Below are 8,978 nucleotides of genomic sequence, written 5' to 3'. Positions count from 1 at the left end.
AAACAGCATTTCATTTCATTGTCAATGTTATATCATTATAGTTATCATATTTAGCACTTCATTGTAAGTTGGTCAGAATTTTAATCCTTGCTCAGAAAATGCTGTTTTTGACCATTTTTAACCGAACTGGCTGATATTCTTCATTTACTTTGAGAGAAAGCGAGGGTGCTGCATCATTCAAGCATCATGAGCATGTGCTAAAAATATTACTATTGAGAAACAATGATGGGGGCGGGGCTTATTAAAAATTTCCAGTCATTATTGTTCAAAGCATCTGCACTAATATGAACTGTCTCAAACTCTAAATTTTCTCATGTACCAGGGTTCAACAATGATAAAATGCAGAGCTCCTGCAGAGAAATGTCTAAAAACCGTCAGCTACATTTTAATATGTCTCACTAGGGGTGGAACACACCGCAGTGGGAATAGATCTGGTATAGAGGTTAATTTATCAAAGTGACTTTTCCATTACACAATATACATTCACCACGCTGCTCTTCATTTGCATGTTGTTGTCCAATTCAAACAGAATCCTGATATAAACTTGATATATATAACACATAGAAAGTCAGTCAGAAGGTGCTGCTGTTACTTTAACTTCTTTTTTGCAGCTTACACAAAGTTACTGGTAGCAGATGCTCAGATTCCTGAGGCCACTGGTGAGCACCAGCATCCTTGCCATGCTGTTAATTATACCACAGAGAAGCAGGAGACATCCAGGAAGGATACTTCTTAGGCTTGTGTCCAGTTTTTCTCTCCAATGACCAGAATACTAATTCATTAAATTACAAGAGTTCACTTTCAATTAATTTTACTTTTAATGAAGTATGTTATATTCTTTATTTTATTGCAAAAAGATTGCTGTGTACTTGCTGGACTTTATATACAGTATATATATATATATATTTATAAAAAAAATACAGTCAGATAGCATGCATTTATCTTCATATATATGAAGATATATATATATACATATACATATATATATATATACATATATATATATATATATATATATATATATATATATATATATATATATATCTTCATATATATGAAGATAAATGCATGCTATCTGACTGTATTTGTGTTCATAAATATGTCCTAATATAAATACTCATTAAATTGTATATGAATATTTTGAATGTTTGTTGAAATGTATAAGGATTTGTGCATGAGCATGGTTAATTGTCTTTCTGTGGTATGAATCTTGCTTTCGGGAGGACAGGGGACTCTCAGAGGTGGGGATCCGTGAGCTCCTCTCAGTGTGGCTGGGTGACAGCTCTGGCAGTTGCTCACTGTCAAGTCAATATCATGGATAAATATTGCAAAGGCCTATTTTCCCAGCTCTATGAATAATTAATACCACCATTTTGGCTCTCAATGTGACTGTTGTTTGGCCAAATGTGTGGGAGGGCACATCTCTCTCTCTCTCTCTCTCTCTCTCTCTCACATTCATCTCTTCATTTCATAAACTCTCATAAAATTATGAACTGAGCGACACTGGAGGCAGAGCTAGAACCCCGACAGAATTTGGAAAATTAGCACTATATTCCTAGGTGGAAACTACAATTGAACATAATAATTTATAATTCTGCTCTGTGTTACTGAGTCATATCATAATTATTAGGAAACTGGACCTGGGAAATATGTCATTTTTTTGCTTGTTCATCTGCCCCACAGCAAACTTCACAAACCCTTATATTTCTGGAATTTTGCAGAACGACTTACATTTTATCTCATTTTATACAACTGAGCAACAGAGGGTTAAGGGCTCAAAGTCCCAGAATTGGTATCTGAACTCACAACTTCACCAATCATATCCCCCATTAACAAATACTTTGCTTAGCAGAGGATGGTTTTGATCCATCGATCGGTTATGGGCCCAGCACGCTTCCGCTGCGCCACTCTACTCAACACACACCCCAGATGGGACTCGAACCCACAATCCCTGGCTTAGGAGGCCAGTGCCTTATCCATTAGGCCACTGGGGCACCTGCAGCTGTGTTTGTGCTGTCTAGGTGGGAGCTACGTAAAGCTCTATGTAGTTCTAAATAGGTTTTCCACATGCCAGCTGGTCTAATGTGCTTTCTACATGATACTCAGCCTACTGTACTCTCTGCCCTCTTCTACATGGGCTCACAGATGCCTGTGATTGGTTAGTGCTGCTCTGACTGAGAGGCTAGAAAGTGAACACCATCACTCCCACCCAGACAGCACGAACAGTTTTGCTCTCCAGACACTCACCCCGAGACGGGATCCTCAGGATTAAAAGTTCTCCTGACGAATGATTCTGTTGCCCCACTCAGGACCTAGGATCCGTTTTATTTCTAAGAGTGTATACACAAATATATCTGTTGTCAGAAACAAATTTCATGGTTATTTTCAGGTATGGTATTTTCAGGAATGGTGTCCACCCTCACTTGTGTGTCTGCGGTCAGATCCCTGCTTAGCATATGGTAGTCTCAATCCATGATTGCAGACCTACATTTCACATATTTTCCCCTGTTCCCTCACTTAAACTGCAATTACGATGAAAACAACGGTCTGCAATGTAAAGTCTCTGTTGCCGAAAATGAAAAAAGTCGAAAGGGCGTCTAGCTCATGACACAGCTCAGGACGTTGCCTTTTAATACCAGAGAAGAATTTCAGGCTGCATATTGCTGTTTAATTCTCAAAGGAAGCTGAAAATGAGCTTTCTTTTCCTCTGTCAGCTGCAAGCCCGCCACACTGGACCGTCCATGCGTGCATGGCATACAGCCTCAGCATTAAGCTCTTTTTTTTCCGAACCCCATTACTTAATAATATGTGAATTTTGTGCAAACTTATTTGTATGAAGCGAAAGCGTGGTCTGTCATTCAATGAAAAATAAACATGCATGCTCAGTGACAGGCATTTAGCACAATACAGCATGAAAATGATACGAAGAATACGAATAATAGGGTAGTGTTCCTAGGGTTACATAAGAACGCTAGGAAAAATAAACCCTGCTGTAACACGGAGGCTGATGACCCACACCGAGCCTTTAAAACACATTCATAACCGCTGCATCGATATTTTATACAACAATACTAGATGATATTTGAAGGGTTTATATCAAAACCAATAAAATGAGATTTAATGATATTCATGGGTTTGACCATGAGAAAACTTTTTTTTCCAACTATTTTGACTTTACCTATACGTTTATGAAGAAATCATGTACCAAGTGTCCTCCTGCTTTACCTATTGCATGGTGTGTTTACTGTATGTACTTTCTTTTTCATAAAAGGATGACCTTAATGATCTTTAATTTGTGATAAATAAAAAAAATTAGTAATAAAGCACCATCCCAAGATAATTCACAGTTGTTTAATGAGAATGGTATTTTAAAAATAAAATAAAATAAAATAAAAATTGTATTTATGGAGCACTATGTATACTTCTAAAAAAAAAAACCCCAAACAAACAACAACAACAACAACAACAACAACAACAACAAAACCCCCAGCAAAACAAGAATAATAAAATTACTGTAAAATCTTCATAAGTGGAAATGTGATGATAATTACGGTCTATTGTTTTTCATTTAAATGAAAAGTCACAAAGAAAAGTATTTTTAAAATATTTATTTAAAAAAAAAAAAGTCAACTTCAATATCTCTGTAATTAGAGTAAGGTTTTCACTAAACCGAGCATTTTTCTAATTGTAAATAGTGAGATGTCAGTATACAGCACAAAACTATGTTGATTTCTACTGTCAAAACCTTCATCATTTAAGGTTAGAGAGCTTTACAGCATGTTTTCATGTCATGGTTTCCACCAGGAGGCATTGCAGAGCATCATTTCAAACTGCTCACCTTTGTTCATTCGTCTGGATATCGTGCTTGGTGTCCTACACCACATCATCACTATACTGTGAGTCTTAAAAAGCCAATTGAGGGTTAAGGATGTTGCTCAAAAGCCCAGAATTGGTAGCTGGGTGGAGCTGGGATTTGGACTCACATCCTCCTGATCAGTAGTCCGACACCTTAACAAGTCCCAGTTATCATGTTCCCCATAAACAAAAGCTTTGTGTAGCAGAGGATGGTTTCGATCCACCGGCCTCTGGGTTATGGGCCCAGCACGCTTCCGCTGCGCCACTCTGCTCAACACACACCCCAGATGGGACTCGAACCCACAATCCCTGGCTTAGGAGGCCAGTGCCTTATCCATTAGGCCACTGGGGCTATATGCATGCTGTCTGGGTGGACAATGTAGTCCTAAAACAGGTTTCCCTATTCATAAACTGAAAATGCTTAAGCATTGGAGCAACCCTTTGTCATGTCAGTAAACAGCACAAAACTGTCAAAACTTTCATCATTTAAGGTTAGAGAGCTTTACAGCATGTTTTCATGTCATGGTTTCCACCAGGAGGCATTGCAGAGCATCATTTCAAACTGCTCACCTTTGTCTAGATATTGTGCTTGGTGTCCTACACCACATCATCACTATACTGTGAGTTTTAATGTCATTCATATCAGAAAATATCATAACATAACATTAAGTCAACAAAAAATGTAATTTAACTCCAGTGTATGGCAACGTTTCATTGATGCCATGACGACGCCTATTCTAATAAGATTTCTGCACGTTTATGTCAGTTATTAAAGGCTTATATAGATGTTGTTATAGAGATGCTACCATTTTAATAAAAACTTAAGTAATTGTGGTAGTTCATGAGGTTGTGTGTGTGTGTGTGTGTGTTATATATATATATATATATAACATCTGTCTGTATATATAATACAGGGTAGTCTTTGGGATTAGTCATCTATGCTGTAAAAATATAAAAAATGCCTCTAAATGCTCAAATAATGGCTTTCTAGAGCAAACTAACATCACCACCATACTATAGGTGTCTCATCAAACAGATCTGTTTGTGTCCTTGAGTTGAGGGTAACTCTGCAAGTCCGGAACACTGGGGCTTGGGGTTATGAGGTGATTGGCAGGGTGCTGCCATGGTGATGGGTACCGTGGGTCAGAGAGGGTGCACGATTACCAGATATTGTGGTTCGGACCTATACTACTGAGAGCCTGGCAGGGAAATAGATGGCTTTTGTGGCACTGAGAGTGCTCACTGTCCGGAAAGGCAGGTGTGACCTTGAGGGACACAAAATTAGAGAGTGTGTCAGGGAGAAATGAGTTAGTAGCGGTCGGACACATGCTTGGCAGAACCATCCATTCTGTGGGAAAAGAGGCAGATGGGGGGAGAAGGAGGCAGATAAAGAATATAGGAAAGAGAAAGAAGGATTGCTGGAAGTGTAAAAAAGAGAGGTAAGTGGTTCTGTGGCAGGAGTAGTGTCTAGAGCATAGGTGATATTTCTCTGGGCTGTGTGGTGATTCATCAGGTGAGCACAGGACACGAGCGGATTTTCTTCTGTACCGTGAACCCTCTCATTATGTGACTACATGGATACGCGTACTGTTTCTGCTAGAGCACTGAATACTGCTCTGTGAGGGTATTGAATGATGAGGCGTGTTCTCATGGGCATCATTAGGCTAAGTGTTATTTTCTGGACAGTGCTTTGTCATGTGTGTCTGTGTGCATGTTTGTGTGCATGGTCCTGTTCTAGCGGCCAGTGGTGGCTCAACTGGTTAAGGCACTGCGCTACAGATGGGACGCTCAGAGGTTCTAACCTCAGCTCTGCCCAGCTGCCACTGTTGGGCCCTTGACCAACACCCTCACGCCTTCTTTACTCCAGACTGACCCTGTGCTTTGACCTCAACATCCAAAGCTAGCATATGAAAAAAAAAAAGCATTTTACTATACTCTAATATATATGTGACAAATAACAGCATCTTCTTCTGTATATACAGTTTGGCAATTCTATTGCTAGTCCTGTAGATCTTTAAAACTATGATCAAGAAGAACTCATATTCTGCCAGAGTCAAAAAGATTGAAGGCTATTCATGTATTGGAAACATATCCAATCTATCAGTTAAAACCAAAAAACAGGAATAGCTGATAACATACTGTATGCTACACTTATAAACTTTTAAAAATGTATATCCCTGCCAGACCACCAGAGGGGGTACGTTTCACCATAGCCTGCTTTTTGTTTGTTTAGCCCCAATTGTGTTGTGCCATGCCTTTTCTATTGTTCCTCTTTCCTGCCATGTCACCTGTTCCCCATTTACCCTAATGCTTTGTCTTATATATACCCTTTTGTATCTGTCTTTGTCAGTCATTGTTTTTTGTCTGTCATTCAGTCAGACGCCGTTGTGTTTCCAGGTTCCCATGTCTTGTTTTAGTTGTAAAGTTAAAGCCGTGCTTTCTTTAATGCTTTATTTAATTCATCCTGCTTGTGGGTCTGATAAACTGATCCCCGCTTCAGGAGGTGTCTCTTGAATGTTACAATAACATTAAAAAATAATAGAAAAAGCTAGCATGGGATTCATATCTCTTCTAGGATTACATATGTGCTTAAAACTCCAAGCTTTCTTGCCTTTACACTGCATACAGTTTAAGTATAAAAAAATGTTGTCTGAAGTGTCCACCTGTCATTTTACCTGTGGTGAGGTGTATTTTTCTTTTAAAATAGAAGCATTGGACTTGATCTTTTACTGAAGTGTTCATCGTCTATTTGTGATCAAGACTATTATGTACGTAGCATTAATTTTTCAATGAAGCCAAAATGCCAACCAATGATTTTTCCAAATATTGAAAATACTTCACACAATACATTTACATTCTGGCGTTTGGCAGACAATCTTATCCAGGGCAACGTACAAAAGTGCTTTGAGATCTCTATCAGTTAACACATTAACACTGGTTCAATTGGTCACAGACTTCTTAGGATACTATCAACTTAAATACTGTGGGGTTTTTTTATACTACATAAAACAAACAGGGAAAATGAGAGCTTTCAGGTAGGTCTTCATCCGTTGTTTGAAGAAGTGACTGTTCGGATATCTAGGGGAAGTTCATTCCACCACCTCAATGCCAGAACAGAGAAGAGTCTAGATGTATATCTACCTCTTACCCTGAGAGATGGTGGGACCAGTCTAGTAGATCTGAGGGAGCGAGGTTAGGTGCGAGGAGTAATAAGAGCTATGAGGTAAGAGGTAGCTGGTCCATTCATAGCTTTGTAGGCAAGCGTCAGTGTTTTGAATCTGATGTATGCAGCTGCTGGAAACTAGTGGAGGGATCGCAGCAGTGGGGTGGTGTGTGCGCAGCTGCATTTTGGATCATTTGCAGAGGATGAATTGCATTCCGAGGTAGACCTGCCAGTAGAGAGTTGCAGTAGTCTAGTCTGGAAATGACCAGAGACTGAACAAGCACCTGAGCAGCCTGTGTGGATAAAAATGACCGAAAAAGTCATTTAAGAAGAACTTACACTGGATTATCTCTGCTACGTTTACACAAGTGCTTAAACTCATCTCTCTTGGCTTTGCACTTTTTTTGTACTTTCCATTTTATTTTTTCTTTACCATATTTGTAGACTGAGTAATACATTTAGGGAATTAGAGCCAATAATTACATTGAGGTACTCTAAAGACCAGCAGCTGCTCCGTTTCTTATGCATTTCTTTATTTAGACCTAGAATTGATGTCAAACACAACAAATAGGTGTCGATTTTAACTGTTTGGTTTAGGTTGTTTCAGCCGTGTGAGATCCACAAACCCACACTGTACTTTAAGATGTATGGATCTGCTGTGAATGTAGATGGTGCAACAACAACAACAACAACAACAACAACAACAACAATAATAATAATAATAATAATAATAATAATAGTACCGTTACTCTGACCAGGCATAACATTATAACCTAATTGCCTAAAATTGGACCCCCTTATGCTGCCAAAACAGCCATGACCCATCCTGCACTGTGTATTCTGACACCTTTCTATCAGAACCAGCATTAACTTCTTCAGCAATTTGAGCAGCAGTAGCTCATCTGTTGGATCGGATCACACGGGCCAGCCTTCGCTCCCCATGTGCATCAATGAGCCTTGGTCACCCATGACCCTGTCACCGGTTCACCTCTGAACATTCCTTGAACCACTTTTGATAGATACTGACCACTGCAGACCGGGAACACTCCACAAGAGCTGCAGTTTTGGAGATGCTCTGATCCAGTGGTCTAGCCATCACAATGTCAAACTCGCTCAAATCCTTACGCTTGTCCATTTCTCTTGCTTCTAACACATCAACTTTGAGGACAAAATGTTCAGTTGCTGCCTAATATATCCCACCCACTAACAGGTGCCATGATGAGGAGATCATCAGTCTTATTCACTTCATTCTTATTCACTGGCTGCTTGGTGTATATCAAATATAATAATCTATAATAACGTTAGATTGAAATCTCTGCACATTGTTCCAGTCAGTTTTTGTGATTGTGGGATATAATAGCTATGTGATATTTCCTGCAGGAGGAATGATAAATATCAATAGCTACAACAGCATGAATCAGCGCCATTCAAAAGAGAGCTGGAGGTTCCAGGGGAACGACGGCTATATGACCTCGGTATTTATCATACTGTTATTTCTGGGCCATGTTAATAGTCCTGACACACACAAAGCAAAATAAATAAATAAAAAAAAAATGTAATCCGGGTGAGATTCACTGCCTCTGTCAGTTATCCAGTGTGCATAGACCCACAGTTATACATACATGCCTTGTATTTAGAAATCTAAACCTTTACAGAAGATATAAAACTTTTAAGACATCATTTACATTCATACATCAGGATGGTTGTGTGTTGTTTTTGTTAGGTGTGTATGATTCATATTCAGTGTAGTGTTTTTCAGAGGCATTATGTTTATTAAAATGTTCAATCAAATGCTTTGGCAATACTGTAACTTAATATGCTCAGACTAATAAAGCAAAATAAACTGAAGGGAAATGAACTGAATTGAGAATGAGATCCAGAGAGAGAGAGAGAGAGAGCGAGAGAGAGAGCGACAGAGACAGAGACAGAGACAGACAGAGAAAGACAGACAGACAGAGAG

The 8,978-nt window shown here is 39.1% G+C and overlaps 2 non-coding genes across 2 annotated transcripts; both read right to left on the bottom strand.

The window, feature by feature from the left end:
* Positions 1 to 1,921: 1,921 nt before the first annotated feature.
* On the bottom strand, positions 1,922 to 1,994 carry trnar-ccu (transfer RNA arginine (anticodon CCU)). The gene has a single exon. It is a non-coding gene; the product is annotated as a tRNA-Arg (tRNA).
* Positions 1,995 to 4,134: 2,140 nt separating this feature from the next.
* Positions 4,135 to 4,207, bottom strand: trnar-ccu (transfer RNA arginine (anticodon CCU)). The gene has a single exon. It is a non-coding gene; the product is annotated as a tRNA-Arg (tRNA).
* Positions 4,208 to 8,978: the final 4,771 nt, after the last annotated feature.

This window comes from Hemibagrus wyckioides, linkage group LG25, assembly GCF_019097595.1.
Source record: "Hemibagrus wyckioides isolate EC202008001 linkage group LG25, SWU_Hwy_1.0, whole genome shotgun sequence".
NCBI classification, from domain to species: domain Eukaryota; kingdom Metazoa; phylum Chordata; class Actinopteri; order Siluriformes; family Bagridae; genus Hemibagrus; species Hemibagrus wyckioides.
Note: the sequence above shows the minus strand (reverse complement) of the source record. Positions and strands in the feature narration are given on the sequence as shown.